This window comes from Hypanus sabinus, chromosome 11 (assembly GCF_030144855.1).
Source record: "Hypanus sabinus isolate sHypSab1 chromosome 11, sHypSab1.hap1, whole genome shotgun sequence".
In the NCBI taxonomy this organism is placed as follows: domain Eukaryota; kingdom Metazoa; phylum Chordata; class Chondrichthyes; order Myliobatiformes; family Dasyatidae; genus Hypanus; species Hypanus sabinus.
This window is the reverse complement of record NC_082716.1, coordinates 31,914,221-31,930,922: the sequence shown is the minus strand read 5'-3', so window position 1 is coordinate 31,930,922 and position 16,702 is coordinate 31,914,221. Positions and strand designations below refer to the sequence as shown.

General features: G+C 44.4%; 1 protein-coding gene across 2 annotated transcripts in view; it reads right to left on the bottom strand.

Moving 5' to 3' along the window:
* The window catches only part of LOC132401816 (MAP kinase-interacting serine/threonine-protein kinase 1-like), a 76,012-nt gene extending 59,547 nt beyond the window's left edge, over nucleotides 1–16,465 (bottom strand). The window contains exons 1-2 of one of the 2 annotated variants that reach the window (XM_059984052.1): nucleotides 15,543–16,465; nucleotides 10,275–10,349 (exon numbers count right to left, since the gene is read on the bottom strand). The gene's annotated coding sequence lies outside the window, so the exon portion shown is untranslated. The remainder of the gene's footprint in view (nucleotides 1–10,274; nucleotides 10,350–15,542) is intronic. The other variant, XM_059984051.1, reaches the window with a different exon arrangement.
* Nucleotides 16,466–16,702: the final 237 nt, after the last annotated feature.

Sequence of the window (16,702 nt, the reverse complement as noted above, 5' to 3'; positions counted from 1 at the left end):
AACCCTGGCACCATCACATTATTGTCTAACTTTCAAATAGCCAGGTACTCTCTCTGATTGGCAAGAGCAATTTTCATTATCCAATAGGTGAATATTCATACTTGATTAGGAATTCAGCATTGTACATGCATCAATTATTTCTCCATGTTTCTCACTAGTTTTTCCTTTCATATTGCATAATCACAGAATACTTAATATATCCTGCACTAAGGGCAACCATTTTATTTCGAGCTTTTTCTGCAATATCAAAATGATGCAATTTCCTCTGCAAATATGTACAAATAAGATAAATCATGTTTTAGAACTTTATGATTCTTGATCAGATTCAGGAAGAGGCTAGTTTAAGATCAAGGTCTCAGATATGGCTCAAACTCACAGCAGACCAGGCAGCAGTGATTTCTACCCTTCTATATACTACTCAGAGCTGATCTACAAAGAACAAGCATCTCAAGGCATTGTTAAAATATCACTGCTGTCTGAAAAGAAATCTTCCAAATTCTCTTGAAGGTTAATGAAACCAACATCAGCATTCAGACAGACAGACATACTTTATTGATCCCGAGGGAAATTGGGTTTCATTACAGCCGCACCAACCAAGAATAGTGAAGAAATATAGCAAAATAAAACCATAAATACTTAAATAATAAGTTAATCATGCCATGGAAATAAGTCCAGGACCAGCCTATTGGCTCAGGGTGTCTGACACTCTGAGGGAGGAGTTGTAAAGTTTGATGGCCACAGGCAGGAATGACTTCCTATGATGCTCAGTGTTACATCTCTGTGGAATGAGTCTCTGGCTGAATGTACTCCTGTGCCTAACCAGTACATTATGGAGTGGATGGGAGACATTGTCCAAGATGGCATGCAACTTGGACAGCATCCCCTTTTCAGACACCACCGTCAGAGAGTCCAGTTCCACCCCCACAACATCACTGGCCTTACAAATGAGTTTGTTGATTCTGTTGGTGTCTGCTACCCTCAGCCTGCTGCCCCAACACACAACTGCAAACATGATAGCACAGGCCACCACAGACTCTTAGAACATCCATCGTCCAGCAGATGTTAAAGGACCTCAGTCTCCTCAGGAAATAGAGACGGCTCTGACCCTTCATGGACTAACATCTCTAACCTATTTACTCTTGGTTGGCTACATTAGACAGGCCACAATGTTCACAAGACAGACCCCAGACTCCCAAAATGGACACTATTCCAAGCTCTGTCATGGGAAGAGATAATCAAGCAAATAGAGAAAGTTACAAAACAATGATCTAAGTTTCCTTGAAGTACAATTGTCCTTGGGAACTTCTGATTTGCCTGCATTTAAAGTGGAGAAGGAGCTTTCAAGTTGATAATGACAACCTCAAAATTATGTGTTGGGAACACAAAGAAAGTCCTGCCCAAGTGGTGGAAGGAGTGCACATCTCCACAAACTACTCACCCATTCAGTCAGGTACATACTGCACCATCACTATAGTGAAAATGACTCAAGCACATCTATAATTAATTTTACTGAAAATTACAAACAATTCCAAAAAAAAATTAATATACCCTCATACAATATTGTCCCTCAGGAACATTCATTTACAGAAATGTTTCCTCAGCTCCTCTAAACAGGAGCTTAAGGATTAAAAAGCATTAGTTGAACGCATTTACGTGATGCATGTATACACTGAGTTAGCTAAAATATCACAGGGGAGAGGAGATAAGTAAATAATCAGGATTCTCTTTCATGGTCAGAGTCCAATAAAGACCTGCCGCATCAAGCAAGGCAGTGTATAATTCAATTGTGGCATCCCACTGTCAAATGAACTGCCAATATATCTGAAAAATAATATATTCCAGGCAAGCTTGAATACAGAACCAGGTTAATAAGATTTATCCACACGTTTTAATTTCCTCTGCACTGACTGTGCAAAATTATAACATTGTTGTTGCAAGACTCAATATTCAGAGCAAAACATATTTTACAAGAAACGCATCTCAGCAGGACTGCTGCAATACATCAGTAGTGATACATTATATAGCTAATAGTGGGATACATGCAATATAGAACATACAATGTAGAACAGTACAGCACAGGAACAGGCTCTTCAGCCCACAATGTTGTATCAAATCAAATAAATTAGTAATCAAATGGCCAACTAATCTCTTGTGCCTACACAATATCCATTCCTCTCACATTCATGTGCTTATCTAAACATTTCTTTAAAATCCCTAATGTATCTCCATCACCACCACCCCAGGCAGCAGATTCCAGGCACCCACCACTCTCTGTGTAAAAAAAAATTGCCTTGTACAGTTCCTTTAAAATTACCCCCTTTCAATTCAAATTCCTCCCTCTGGTATTAGACATTTCAACCCTGGGAAAAAAAAAGATACTGTCTATCTACTCTATCTATGCCTCTCATAATATTGTAAACCTCAGATCTCCTTTCAGTCACTTCAGAGAAAACACCTCAAGTCAGTTCAAACTCCCATTACAGCACATGCACTCTAATACAGGCAGCATCCTGGTAAAGCTCTTTTGCACCCTTTTCAAAGGCTCGACATCCTTCCTATAATAGGGTGACCAGAACTGTGTGCAATGCGGGATAACTAGAGTTTTAAGCAGGTTGACAGGGTGGTTAAGAAGGCGTATGGCATTCTTGACTTGGGGACCCAAGATCCCCCTGCTCATCAACATGTAAGGAGAGAGCATACTGTCTCTTTAGGTTTAACCTCCTAGGGTGCAACACTTCACATTTGGCCAGGTTAAAATCCATCTGCCATTTCTCTACCCATATCTGAACCTGATCTATATCCCACTGTACTCTTTGTCAGTCTTCTACACTATTCACAACACCAATCTTCATATCATCTGCAAACCTGCTAACCTACCATGTACATTTTAACCCAAGTCAATTAGATACATCACAAACAGTAGAGGCTCCAGTACAGATCCCTGTGGAACACCACTAATCACAGACCTCCTGCTGGAAAATGTCCCATCGACCAGCACCCTCTGACTTCTATAGGCAAGCTAGTTCTAAATTCATACAACCAATTTGCCATGGATCCCATGGAGCTTAATCTTCTAGATGAGCCTTCCATGAGGGACCTAGTCAAACACTTCAATAAAATCCATTTAGACAACATCCACAGCTCTACTTTGATCAATCACCTTCATCAAAACACTCAATCAAGTTAGTAAGACAAGTCTTGCCCCCACAAAACCATGCAGATTCTTCTGAATTAAGCCATGGTTTTCCAAATGCTCATAAATCCTATCTCTAAGAATTATCTCCAGTAACTTCCCTGCCATTGACACAAGACTCATAAGTCAAAAGATTATCCCTGGTTCCCTTCTCAAACAACCTTCTTTGCCAGTCCTCTGGGACTTCACCTGTGGCTAGGGAGGACACAAAGATATTGGTCAAGGCCCCAGTAATCTCTTTATTTGCTTCTGTCAATAACCTGGTGTATATCCCATCATGCCCTGGGAACTCATCTACCTTAATACTCTAAAGAAACCCTACACAATCTCTTCCTTTACTTCGAAATGCCCTGGCATGTTAATACTCGCAACGCTGATCTCCCTATCCTCCACATCTTCTACTTAGTAAATACTGATGTAAAGTACTCATTAAAGACCTTGCCACATCCCTTACATCAAGTAAATATTTCACCCCCCCCCCACCACCCATCTAAGCCTGAGTGTTCCCACACACTCCCTAGATATCCTCTTGTTTCTGATGTATGTATAGAATGCTTTAGGATTCTCTTTAATCCTACTTGCCAAGGACTTTTCATGGCCCCCTCCTGGCATTCGTAGTTCTCTTCTAGCTTCTTTATAACCCTCCATGGCTCTGTTTGATTCTAGCTCCCTAGCTTTACATACTTTTCCTTTTACTTTTTGACTAAATTCATCACCTCCCTCAACATCCACAGTTCTCTTACTTTTGCCATCCTTGTCCTTCCTTCTGAGTGAAACATACTCGTCCTATACCCTGGGACTATGAGTAGACCCTCCGCATATTGGATGTGGACTTGCCCAAAAACAGCTGTTCCCAATAAACTCTCCCTTTGATCTCATAATTTGCCCTGCTCCAGTTTAATACTCTTGCACAAGGTCCACACTTAACTTAATCTATAGCTATCTTAAAAAGCAAGGAGTTGCAGTCACTGTTCCCTAAATGTTCACCCACTAAAAGGTCCATCACCTGGCCAGGATCATTACCCAACACCAGATCCAGTATAGCCCCTCCACTTGTTGGGACTACCCACATATTGATTTAAGAGACCCTCCAGAAAGCACCTGACAAATTCTGCCCTATCTAAGCCATTTGCACTAAGAAGGTCCCAGGTTATATTAGGGAAGTTGAAGTCCCCCATGACAACAACCCTAATTTTTTTTTACACCCTTCTTCAATCTACCCGTTTATCTGCTTCTCAATGTTCTGCACTCTGGAGGGTTACTGGGAGGGGCTGTAGTACAAAGCAGAGTGATTGTACCCTTCCTATTTATGATTTCTACCCATATAAACTCAGTGGAAAGCCCTCCATTATGAGTGCAGATGTGATATTTTCTCTGATTAGTAAAGCAATTCCTCCTCTTCTCTCCCCCCCCCCCAACTACCTTTTTACCTCCCTCTCTATCTTTTCTAAAACATCAGAACCCTGGAACATTAAGCACCCATTCCTGTCCCACTCTCAGCCAAGCCTTTGTAATGGACACAACATCATAATTCCATAAACTGATCCATGTTCCAAGTTCATCACATTTACTTATAATACTCCTTTCATTAAAATATACACACTTCAAAATATCTGTCCCATCGTACCTATTACTTTGCTCCTTCCCATTTCTACTGGTCCCGACATCTATCTTCCCCTGCATCCCTCAAGTTTCTGACCTGATCCTGTCTGCTTCCCGTCCCCCGCTAAACTGGTTTAAACCCTCCTGAGTAACACTAGCGAATGTCACAGCCAAGATATTGGTCCCCCTCCAGTTTAGGTGCAACCTATCCCTCGTGTACAGGTCAACCCTGCCCTAGAAGAGGTTCCAATGATCTGAAGCCTTTTGTCCTGCACCAGTTCCTCAGCCACTCACTAATCTGTACTTTCATCCTACTTCTGCCCCTGACTAGCACATGGTACTGGGAGTAATCCAGAGATTGCTACCTTGGAGATCCTGCTCTTCAGCCTCTTCCCCAACACACTATTCAGGCAGTCCCCGAGTTACGAACGTCTGACTTATGGACAACTCGTACTTACGAACTGAGGAAGGAGAACGCTGTCCGCCATTTTAAGTCATTGGCGTTGTCACTGTGTTGAGTGTTTAACTTTGTATTTGGCTTAAATTTTTCTTAGTAAGATTCACCCTGACCCTGCACCTCTTGTACGTCTGGGACAAACAGTCGGGACGCGCCGCTTCTTGGTCGACACCAGAGCAGAGATCAGTGTCTTGCCCCCGATGGGGTACGACACCTGCAAAAGGAAGCCAGGACCCACCCTGAGGGACGCAAACGGCAGCATGATACTGACCTACGGCACCCGCACAGTGCAGCTGCAGTTCGGCGCCAGCCGGTTCACGTGGGACTTCACACTGGCCGCGGTGACCCAACCACTCCTGGGGGCGGACTTCGTGCGAGCTCACAGCCTGCTGGTCGACTTGCAAGGGAAAAGACTGGTACATGCCGAGACTTTCCAGACGTTCTCCCTGGGTGAAGCCAAGTTGCCGGCCCCACACCTGGACTCCTTCGCGCTGTAGAACAACGAATTCACCAGACTCCTGGCGGGCTTCCCATCGATTCTGACACCGCAGTTCACGGCAGCCATGCCCAGACACGGGGTACAGCACCACATTCCGACCCAGGGACCACCCCTCCACGCCCGTGCTCAGCGGCTTCCCCCGGACAAGCTCCGACTGGCGAAGGAGGAATTCAAGCGGATGGAGGAATTGGGGATCATACGGCAGTCCGACAGCCCATGGGCCTCCCCCCTGCACATGGTGCCCAAAGCAACAGGGGGCTGGAGACCATGCGGCGACTACCGCAGACTGAACCAGGCTAGGACACCAGACCGCGACCCTGTGCCGCACATTCAGGATTTTGCAGCAAACCTGCACGGCGCATGGCTCTTCTCCAAGGCGGACCTTGTCCGGGGATACCATCAAATCCTGATGCATCCGGACGACGTCCCCAAAACGGCACTCATCACCCCTTTCGAGTTCCTCTGCAAGCCGTTCAGCCTAAAGAATGCCGCACAGACGTTTCAGCGGTTAATGGACGTGGTGGGACGCGACCTGGACTTCGCTTTCATCTATTTGGACGACATCCTCATCGCCAGCAGCAGTCGTCAGGAACATCTGTCAACTCTACGCCCGACTGAGTGAATACGGCCTGACAATCAACCCGGCCAAATGCCAGTTCGGGCTCGACACCATCGACTTCCTGGTCACAGGATTATTGAAGACGGGGCAACCCCTCCACCCGCTAAGGTAGACGTGGTCCGCCATTTCCCCCGACCCAACACAGTCAAAGGCCTTCAGGAATTCGTAGGTATGGTAAATTTCTACCACCGCTTCCTCCCTTCAGCTGCCCGAATCATGCGCCCCCTGTTCGCCCTGATGTCGGGTAAGGGCAAGGACATTACCTGGGACGAGGAGTCCGCCGCCGCTTTCATTAAAACGAAAGAAGCCTTAGCAAACGCCGCGATGCTAGTGCACCCCAGAATGGACGCCCCTACCGCTCTCACAGTGGACGCATCTAACACAACAGTCGGTGGGGTGCTGGAACAACTCATTGAGGGTTGCTGGCAATCCCTGGCGTTTTTCAGCAAACACCTGTGACCACCCGAGCTCAAATACAGTGCTTTCGACCGGGAACTGTTGGCGCTATACCTGGCAATCCGGCATTTCAGGTACTTCTTAGAAGTCTGGCCGTTCACCGCGTTCACGGACCACAAACTGCTGACCTTCGCGTTCACGAAGGTGTCCGATCCCTGGTCGGCTCGCCAGCAGCGACATCTGTCCTACATCTCGGAGTACACGACGGACATCCAGCACGTCTCAGGAAAGGACAACGTCGTGGCGGATGCTCTCTCCAGACCAGCTATCCAGGCCCTGTCCCTGGGGGTGGACTATGCAGCACTGGTGGAGGCGCAGCAGGCAGACAACGAGGTACCCAGCTACAGGACTGCAGTCTTGGGTTTGCAGCTGCAGGACTTTCTCGTAGGCCCAGGTGATAGGACCCTCCTGTGTGACGTGGCTACTGGCCAACCTCGCCCCATCGTCCCAGCAGCCGGAGGCGGCTGGTTTTTGACTCCATACACGGTTTGGTGCACCCATCTATCAGGACAACCATCCGGCTGGTCTCCAGCAAGTTCGCGTGGCATGGACTTCGTAAGCAGGTCAGTGAATGGGCCAGAACGTGCACACTGTACCAAACAGCCAAGGTACAGCGGCACACTAAAGCCCCGCCACAGCAGTTTGAACCCACCCACCGGAAGTTTGACCACATTCACGTCCATATCGTGTGGCAACCCACTTTCTGCACAGGCGAACCAGCTCACAAATAGCCAGCGCGCAGGGAGAGACTTTGGTAATGCACTTTTGATGTCATTTCCGCCCGGAGAGGGCGGGCGCTAGGGATTGAAATACCAGCGCCGCGAAGTTTGAATAAACTAGTCTCGAAACGACTTACCGACTGCGCGTCGTTATTTCAGCGCTGAGTGTAGCACATCGCTACACTCCTATCATTATCGCACTTCCTGACTTTGTCCTTCCCTGCTTAGCCCCAGAGCTGGCCACAGTGCCACTGGCCTGACTGATGCTACTATGCCCTGATAGGACATTCCCCTACCAGTACTCAAAGAGGTATACTTGTTGCTGAGGGGAATGACTCCAGGCGAACCCTGCACTAATTGCCTATTCCCTTACTCCCCTTGGCGGTCACCCATCTACTATCTGAAGACTGCACCTTGTAAGACCACCTCAGTAAATGTTTCATCTAAGAGGTTTTCCGCCTCTCACGTGGTCCTGAATATATCCAGCTCCAGCTCCTTAACCTTGTCAGTCAGGAGCTAAAGTTGGGTGCAATACCTATAGATGTATTCAGGTACCCTGAAATCCCACATCTGAGGAGTGGATCATTCCACCTCCTTAACCATCCGGCCTATACTGACTAAAGATTTACAGGCTGTAAAAAAAAGTTTATCTGATCTTACTTGTGCCTTCTCTCTGAAATAAGAGTTTCACATTCACCTCATTTGCTCTCAGCGAAGACTGCTGAGCCAAAGCCTGAGGACTAATACTGGCCTATTCACACAATGACTGCTCCCAGGATGGCCACAATACAATTATATAAACGTATACTGAGAAAGCCAGTCAAATATTCTGACTCAGACACACCAAATCTATTGTTCAGACAATGTTATACTTTTGCCAGCCAATTTATATCCCTGCTTGGTTTTCAGCCTCTTTTCTTCAACTCTAGACCTCCAGTTACAACATACCAGCAAAGAACAGTCAAAACTGCTTTCAGAATAAAATCACCTGATAAATTAATATGTCCTTATACTTGCTTCTGAGACCTGCACTATCTAGTGCAGGCATGTTAAGACTGTGGAAAAATACCACTAACACTGTCTCTAAAATCCTCCAACATTCACAGGTGTTATGAAGGAATCATCACGTGCATCCTCTCCCAGGCTGACAATCCCAGCATAGAGACTCTAGCTAGTCTCAGCTGGTGGTTGCAGTGGCTGCGTCATTCGCATGCTTAACACTAGGCTCCTAAAATAGACATTTTATTGTGAGATCTGTCATGAAAAAAAAATTATCAGGTGGACAGAGTGAAAGATACAAGCACGTTCAGAGTTTCCTTGAAGTTGTACAACATTCCCATGTACTCCAGAGAATTTGTGACCCTTAATCATTCAAAAAAAGAGGTGAAGTTTCATTTGGGATGGTACTGGAAACATTGGATGGGAATACCCAAAAATATGGAAGTGTAGAAGAAGCACACAATCTCCCAAACTATCCATCTATCTACCCCATTAGCTACTCCTTCCCATCTGTGGGGGAAAAAAATATTAAGGTTCCCAGTGTGGCATCATCAGCCATCTTAGAACCAGACCATCCTTGATCCCAAGGGACTGCCTAAGAAGATAAATCTGTCAATAGGTATTTGTCCAGTATATTCCTCAAATCAGTGACAAACTGAAGATTTGCAGTGAAATAGTAAATTAAAGCTCATACAAATACAGTACATTCTAGCACAATTAAATTTCATGCAAATTGAACAGTTCCCATGATTGTCAACCACCGAAGGAAGCCAAGTCTAACTGGAACACCCTATTTTCCAGCAGAAAATCTCAAGTATTGCTCACAGGGTTGTGTCCCGAGTCCTCTCCTCCACTCCCTTTACACCCACTACTGGATGCCACACACAGCTCCAATCTGCTGATCAAATTTGCAGATGACATGACATTGATCGCTTAGTTTTAGCGGTGACGAGACAGCCTACAGAGGAGAGGTTGATACATTGACACAGTGGTGCCAAGATAACAACCCCTCCCTCAATGTCCAAAAAAAAACAAAACAGCTGATCATGGATTACCGGAGGAATGGAGTCAGGCTCACCCAAGCAATATCAATGGGACTGCAGCTGAGACAGTTAGTTTCAAGTTCCTCAGTATACACATCACTGAAGATCTCACCTGAACTGTACACACTGGCTGTGTGGCAAAAACAGCACAACAGCATTTCTTCCACCTTAGGTGACTGAAGAAGTTTGGAATGAGCCGCCAAATCCTCAAGACCTTCTACAGGGGCACCATCGAGAGCATCCTGACTAGCTGTATCACTGCCTCGTACAGGAACTGCACCAACCTTGACCGCTGGGCACTGCAGAGAGTGGTTACAGACAGCCCAGCACATCAATGGATGTAAATTTCCCTCCGTTGAGGACATTTTCAGCAGCAGGTTTGTAAAGTAGTCCTGGACGATCACCCCAACCATAAACTGTTTCAGCTGCTTCCGTCTGTCAAACGGTACTGCAGCATTAAAGCCAGGACCAACTGGATACAGAACAGCTTCTTTCTGGAAGCCCATTAGACTTATAAATTCATATGTCTGTGCATTGCAACAAAGTCATAATGCAAAGATTTTTACTCCCTCTTGTTGTGGGACGGATGTAAGCTTTAAATACCACAAATTCACAATTCCAAAGACCCAATCTTGTAAGCATTGAACTGGGCAATATATAATGGAAACCAAAAATAATTCTAAGTACCTTTTAATCCAACAAAGGATATTTTCGACATTGTTCTGCACCTTTCTTTTTACATTTGACATATCTTGCATAATCCTGTCACAAATAACAACTTCCTTAAATTACTAAACAGCAATGATAAATACAGATTTATACACACTGAGCAATGTTCCAAAACAATAGAAATCATAAAACCAAAGGAAATTAAATTTGATTCTTTGAAGCTAATCTCTCAACTAGTTGTAGTTTCATATCAGTATAAAGTAATTTGCACCATGAACAATCAAAATTCAGATCAGACGTCAAGCCTCAGCCTGTTCTGGAATTAAATGGTGTCAGATACAGTGAAAGGGTGCATGTCGATGTAGTATTGACTGGTTGAAACTGGATAAATAGTAATCCATTTTGTAGTCCTATAAAACCCAGCCTAACACCAAACTGTATTAAGCCTTCCCTAGTTCTGTGCCCTTGCATGGATTTTTATGCAAGAAATGTTATCTCCCTTTAACATCATTAGAACATAGAACAGTACAGTAGAGGCACTTCAGCCCACCACATTATACTGACCATTTACTGTACAGTCGGGGATTGGTTCCGAGACCCCCCGTGGATACCAAACAACCTCATTTGCTCAAGTCCCTTATTTAACCTGTCTTATTGCGGTGGTCTTTAGGACCCAACGGAATCCCGGACTTTATTTAACGTGGTTCAGTGCAGTGGACATTAGGACCCGGCGACATAGCTCTGAATCCGCAGTGTTTCTGTTCATGAAAATAATCACTATCATGATTGAAAATAAGGTGGAAGTAATAAAGCGATCAGAAGGAGGTGAAACGCCATCAGTCATTGGAAAAGCGTTAGGCTACAGTCGGTCAATGATCCGGACAATTTTAATGGAGCATGTGAAAGGCCCTGCCCCAATGAAAGCTACAATTATTATTGAGCAACACAGTGGTTTAATTATTGAAATACGCATGTTTCTTAAGTGTTTTATATGCATAGAAAGTAAAATATGTATATATACTAAGAAATACATTTGACTAACTGACACTAAATAATACCGGATGTACCTGTTCCGACTTCAAATCCGACTTAAAGATGGACTCAAGAATGGAACTCATTCATAAGCCGGGGACTGCCTGTACTTTTAAGTCATCTCTAGATTACTTATAATACCTAATACAATGTAAATGCTATGTAAATAGTTGTTATACTGTATTGTTCAGGGAATAATGACAAGAAAAAAAGTCTGTATATGCTCAAACAACGAATGCTGGAGAGAGAACTTCCAGGTTTTCCCGATCCACGGTTGGTTGAATCCGCGCATGCAGAACCCGCGGATAAGGAGTACTATGATCTATTTGAAGATCAACCTAACCCTTCACTCCCACATAGTACTTCATCTTTCTTTCATCCATGTGCTTATCTAAAGAGTCTCTGTAATGCCCCTAATGTATCTGCCTCTACCTCTGGCAGAGCCTTTCATGCATCCACCCGTCTCTCCCTCTGACATCTCCCCTATACTTTCCTTCAATCATCCTTGTATTAGCCATTTCCACTCTAGGGAAAAATCTCCGGCTGTCCACTCCATTTATGCCTTTTATCACGTTCTAGACTTCTAGCAAGTTACCTCCATCCTTCACTCCAAAGAGAAAAGCCCTAGCTCACTCAACTTATTCTCATAAGACATGCTCTTTAATCCTGGTAAATCTCCTCTGTGCCCTCGCTAAAGCTTCCAGATTCTTCTTATAATGAGATGACCAGAAATGAACACAATATTCCAAGTATGGCCTAACCAGAGCTGCAACATTACTCTTGAACTTGAACTCAATCTCCTGACTAATGAAGTTCAACACATCATATACTTTTTTAACCAACCTATCAACTTGCACAGCACACTTGAGTGATCTATGGACATGGAAAGGAAGATCCCTCTGTTCTCAACACTGCTAAGAATCTTGCCACTAACCCTGTATTCTGTCTTCAAATTTGACCATCCAAAATTTATAATTCCACACTTTTTCAAGCGAATATCATCTACCACTTCTCAGCACAGCTCTACATCCCATTAGTGTCCTGTTATAACCTATGACAACCTTCTAAACAACCACAACACCATCTGCCATCTGCAAATTTCCAGTGCAAGTGACTTCCGGCAGGTGACTAACAAAACAAGGATAGCAACTAAATACTTTAATTACACTTTTTCTGGCAAATGATCATTGCAAGTAAGTCTGTAACTTCCCTTTGGACTTGGAGGCCAGATACTCCTTATATTCAATTAATGTCCCACTCTGGCAAATACTGAAGTATTAATTAAGACCCCCCCCCCCCCCAACCTCCTCTGACACCAGGCACACATTTTCTCTTCTGATCTATCTATCCCTAATCTGTCCTACTCTCACTCTAATCATCCCCCGTTCTTCACATATACCACGGCCTTCTCATGCGAGTTTCTAGCTCAATCCTAAATCCCATCTTAAACTCCTACCTTGAAACTCTCAAGGGCCCTGTTTAATCCTTGCTTCTAACTTCCTCTTGACTAGATGTTCCACATCTGTTACCTACCATGGTTCATTCAACCTACCATCCTTTCCCTGCCTCAAAGGGACACCATTGAGCACATCTACTCAGAGCACTGTCACAGGAATGACGTATCCATCATCAAGGACACACAGGTCATGCTCTTTTATCATGGCTGCTATCAGGGAAAAAAGGTACAGGAGACTCAGGAGCCACGCCACCAGGCTCTGGAACAGTTATTACCCCTCAACCATTAGCTCTTGAACCAAAGGGGATAACTTCACTCATTCTACTTCACTTTCAAGGACTCTTCATCTCAACTTCTCATATTTACACAATTTGTTATCTTTTGCACATTTGTTGTTTGTTCATCTTGTTAGGTGTGGTCTTTCATTAATTCAATTGTGCTCATTTTACTGTGTATGCCCACAATAAAATGAATATGGTGACAGACGGTACTGTGCAAAGATCTTAGGTATAGATTTTTTATATGGTTTCAGATGCCCTAATCTCAACAAGATGCTGTCTGGGATTACCTGGAGACAGAAACAAGAGAGACAGCCAAGTCTGCAGAAGAACTGTGGCAAGTTCTCCAATAAGCTTGGAACAACCTAACAGCTGATTTTCTTACAAAACTGCACAACAGAGTATTTAAGAAAATTGACGATTTAAAAGGCAGAGGGTGGTCGCACCAAATATTGATTCTATTTAGTCTTTTCTTACTGTTTACTGCTCTTTATATTATTTTTGATATTTACAAAGCTTTCATTTCATTATTTTTGAAAGCATCTTCCCTTTACAGAATTTTTCCATATGTACCCAAGACACTTGATCAGGACTGTATGTACCTTTGATAACAAATGTATTGTGAAATTTGATTAGTCCTCCTTGAGCTCAAGTGTAACCCATCCCTTTTGTATAGGTCAAACCTTCCCCGGTAGAACTCCCAGTGATAGACAAATCTGAAACTTGGTGTCTACACCAATTCCTCGGACGCACATTCACCTGACAAATTACCCTACTCTTACCCTCACTGGTGTGTGGGAATCTAGAGATCCACAAATTACTACTCTTGAGATCCTGCTTTTCAGCTGACCTAGCCCCCTTTATATTCACTCTTCAGGACTTCATGCCTTTTCCTACCCATGTCGCTGGTACCAATAAGTACCACAACTTCAGCCTGCTTCCTCTCCTCCTTAGGAATGCTGGGAACCCAATCTGAAACATCCCTTACCCTGGCACCTGGGAGGCAACATGCCATCCAGTAACCTCTTTCACATCCAGAGAATCTCCTGTCTGTTCCTCAACTATTAAATCCTCTATTACCATTGCCCCCTCTTCTCATGCCTTTCCTTCGAAGCCACGGAGCCAGACTCAGTGCTAGAGACCTGAATTCCGTGGCTTTCCCAATGGAAGGTAACTCCACAACCCCTCCCCTCCCAACAGTATTCAAAGAGTTGTAACTATCATTGAGGGAACAGCCAGATGGGTACAGTGCACTATCCACTTACTCTTTCCCTCTCTAGACAGTCATAAAACTACCTACCTCCTGCAATATGATACGACTACCTCGCCATAGCTCTTACCTATCACCTCATTTTCCCAAATGAGCTGAAGCTCCAGTTCCCTAACAGTCTATAAGGTGCTGCACCCAAATTGACTTCTCACAGATGTAACAATCAGGATGACTAGAGGTCTCACAGATCTCCCACATCTTGCATGAGGGTCTCTTGTATAAGTTACTTTTAAAATAATAATTCAGATTAATTCAGAAGTATCTTTGACTGACTTTCCAATATTCTGTTTCAATACAAACAGCAAAGTTCAAATGTTATTTCTGCTTTTTTAAAAATCATACCAGACAGCAGAAGTATATCTGCAAAGCATCTTCTTCAAACCACCTTCCCCCTTCCTCTCAAGGTCTGATAAGATGCTTCAGGCACCTTGGAGTTTATCAACCGCCAATCAGTAATAAAACTTAAATGGTTCCAAGGGTGTGAGAATTATATACTTATAATTTAAATTGCAGAAGTAGATTATAATAACTGGCAGCTTTACTACCAGGTGAACGGTCTCTAAAGTCTGAAATGCAGCATTCTGAGTAACTGACTGCAGCATGCTTTAATTGATGATAACTTTATTTTAGGGACAACTGCTTCAACCGTGATCAAACGAACAGGATGTTAAAGCACTAATTATGCAACTTGTCACACTGATGCAAGAGACTTACGCATGCATTTTCCTACTGAGTGCACTGACACAAATTAACTACGTCCTATAACAGAATTGACCGTTGGCATCAGAGTATAAATAGTATGACAGAACACAGGGGCTCTTGCCACGTCAGTTAGTAAAGGGAGGAATATAGTTCTTTTCCCTCCTTCCTACAAAACAATAAATCAATTGCAAATTAATGAGGTCTGGGCTGCAGTGAATGCCCCCACTCTGCCTCTGTATACACTCTCATGACTCGTACAGCCTTATGAATTGAACACTGACTCAGCACAATCACCATAAGAGAGCTGTCTGCAAACATCGCGTCCTTCCAAAAACCCGGTCCCGGGGAAGAAGCGCCAAGTTAACAGCCGGAGGAAAATGCACAACCATTTTTCAGAGCCGAGATGAGCCGGCGAGCGGTTGTCATGGAGCCGGCCGCTGGGGACACATCGACTCCCTCGCTCCCCCTTGCCCCACGGCAGACGCTCCCACACAAACTCACTCAGCCCGGACTCGACAAGAAGATCGACGGCGCCACTTGTCACTTACCTGCAAACTCCGGCTGTTAGAAGTTCCGCCATCTTCTCTGTCCCACAGCAGGACCTACCCTGATGACACCCACAAGCCACCACAGCGTCGCCATACCGGAAAGGTCAAGTGGCCCCTCCGCCGCCGGCGCCACGTTGTTAAGGTCAAATTCAGCAGTTTTTTAAAGAAGTTTCACTTATTTAACTAAGTCTACAATCCAAGTAACAGAAACCGAGACAGTACAGGAATTAGCTCTAATTTAGCCTCTGAAGGAATTAAACTAAACCCTGAAGCACTGTTTTAAATTGGCCGTGGCTTACTCAAGTAGCAATTTGCTGTCTTTAATTGGTATTTCTTCAGCTAGAAGGTCTCAATTTTAAAATGTGATCTTTGAGAGAAATGATTAAATTAAAGACGGTACTTAAGGAGTCCATTTAGAATGTGCTGACACAGAAAGAGCGTGCAAAGCAACTTGCAGGGCAACGTATAAACCAATTTGCAATATGAGGATGAAACAATAGCTTGCTGATTAAAGAAGCGATACGGGTAACGGGAAGACATGCTTAACGGTTGAACAATAACGGTCAAAATGCGCTGAGGCTGATAAGTGGGCCAAAGGGTAATCACATTTGTAATTTTGTAATGAGATTAAGGAGGAATGTCTGCACCCACCTCACATGGGTGCAACTCACAAAGTCGTAAACAAGTAGGGTATAAAAAAAACTGTGCAAAGTGTAATTCGGCACTCAATCTAGCAGGAGCTGGTTGGGTCCGACTCTGCAGACTCGAAAAATAAAGTTTACCGTTCTGCAAATTGCTGAGACTCAGTGTGTTTCTGACAACGTGGGGGCTCGTCCGGGATCCACACTCCTGCCGCGGTGGACACGAGGAAGGACATCGGAGACGGTGCACCCCGCCGAGTTTGGCGGTCCCTGACTCCTTGCTCGTCGCTCCGGCGCGGTTTGAGCAAGTGATATCCGGACAGCGCAGAGCGGTAAACGGGGAGAAGGGGACAGTACCTGGTACTGGAAGTCCCCAGGACGCACCGGGTAAGTGCCTACTATTATAGTAGAAGGGTGCGGGAATAAAGTTTACCGTTCTGCAAATTGCTGAGACTCAGTGTGTTTCTGACAATCTTCAAGGAATAATATTTATGACATTCAAATGGACCCCTCAAGGCA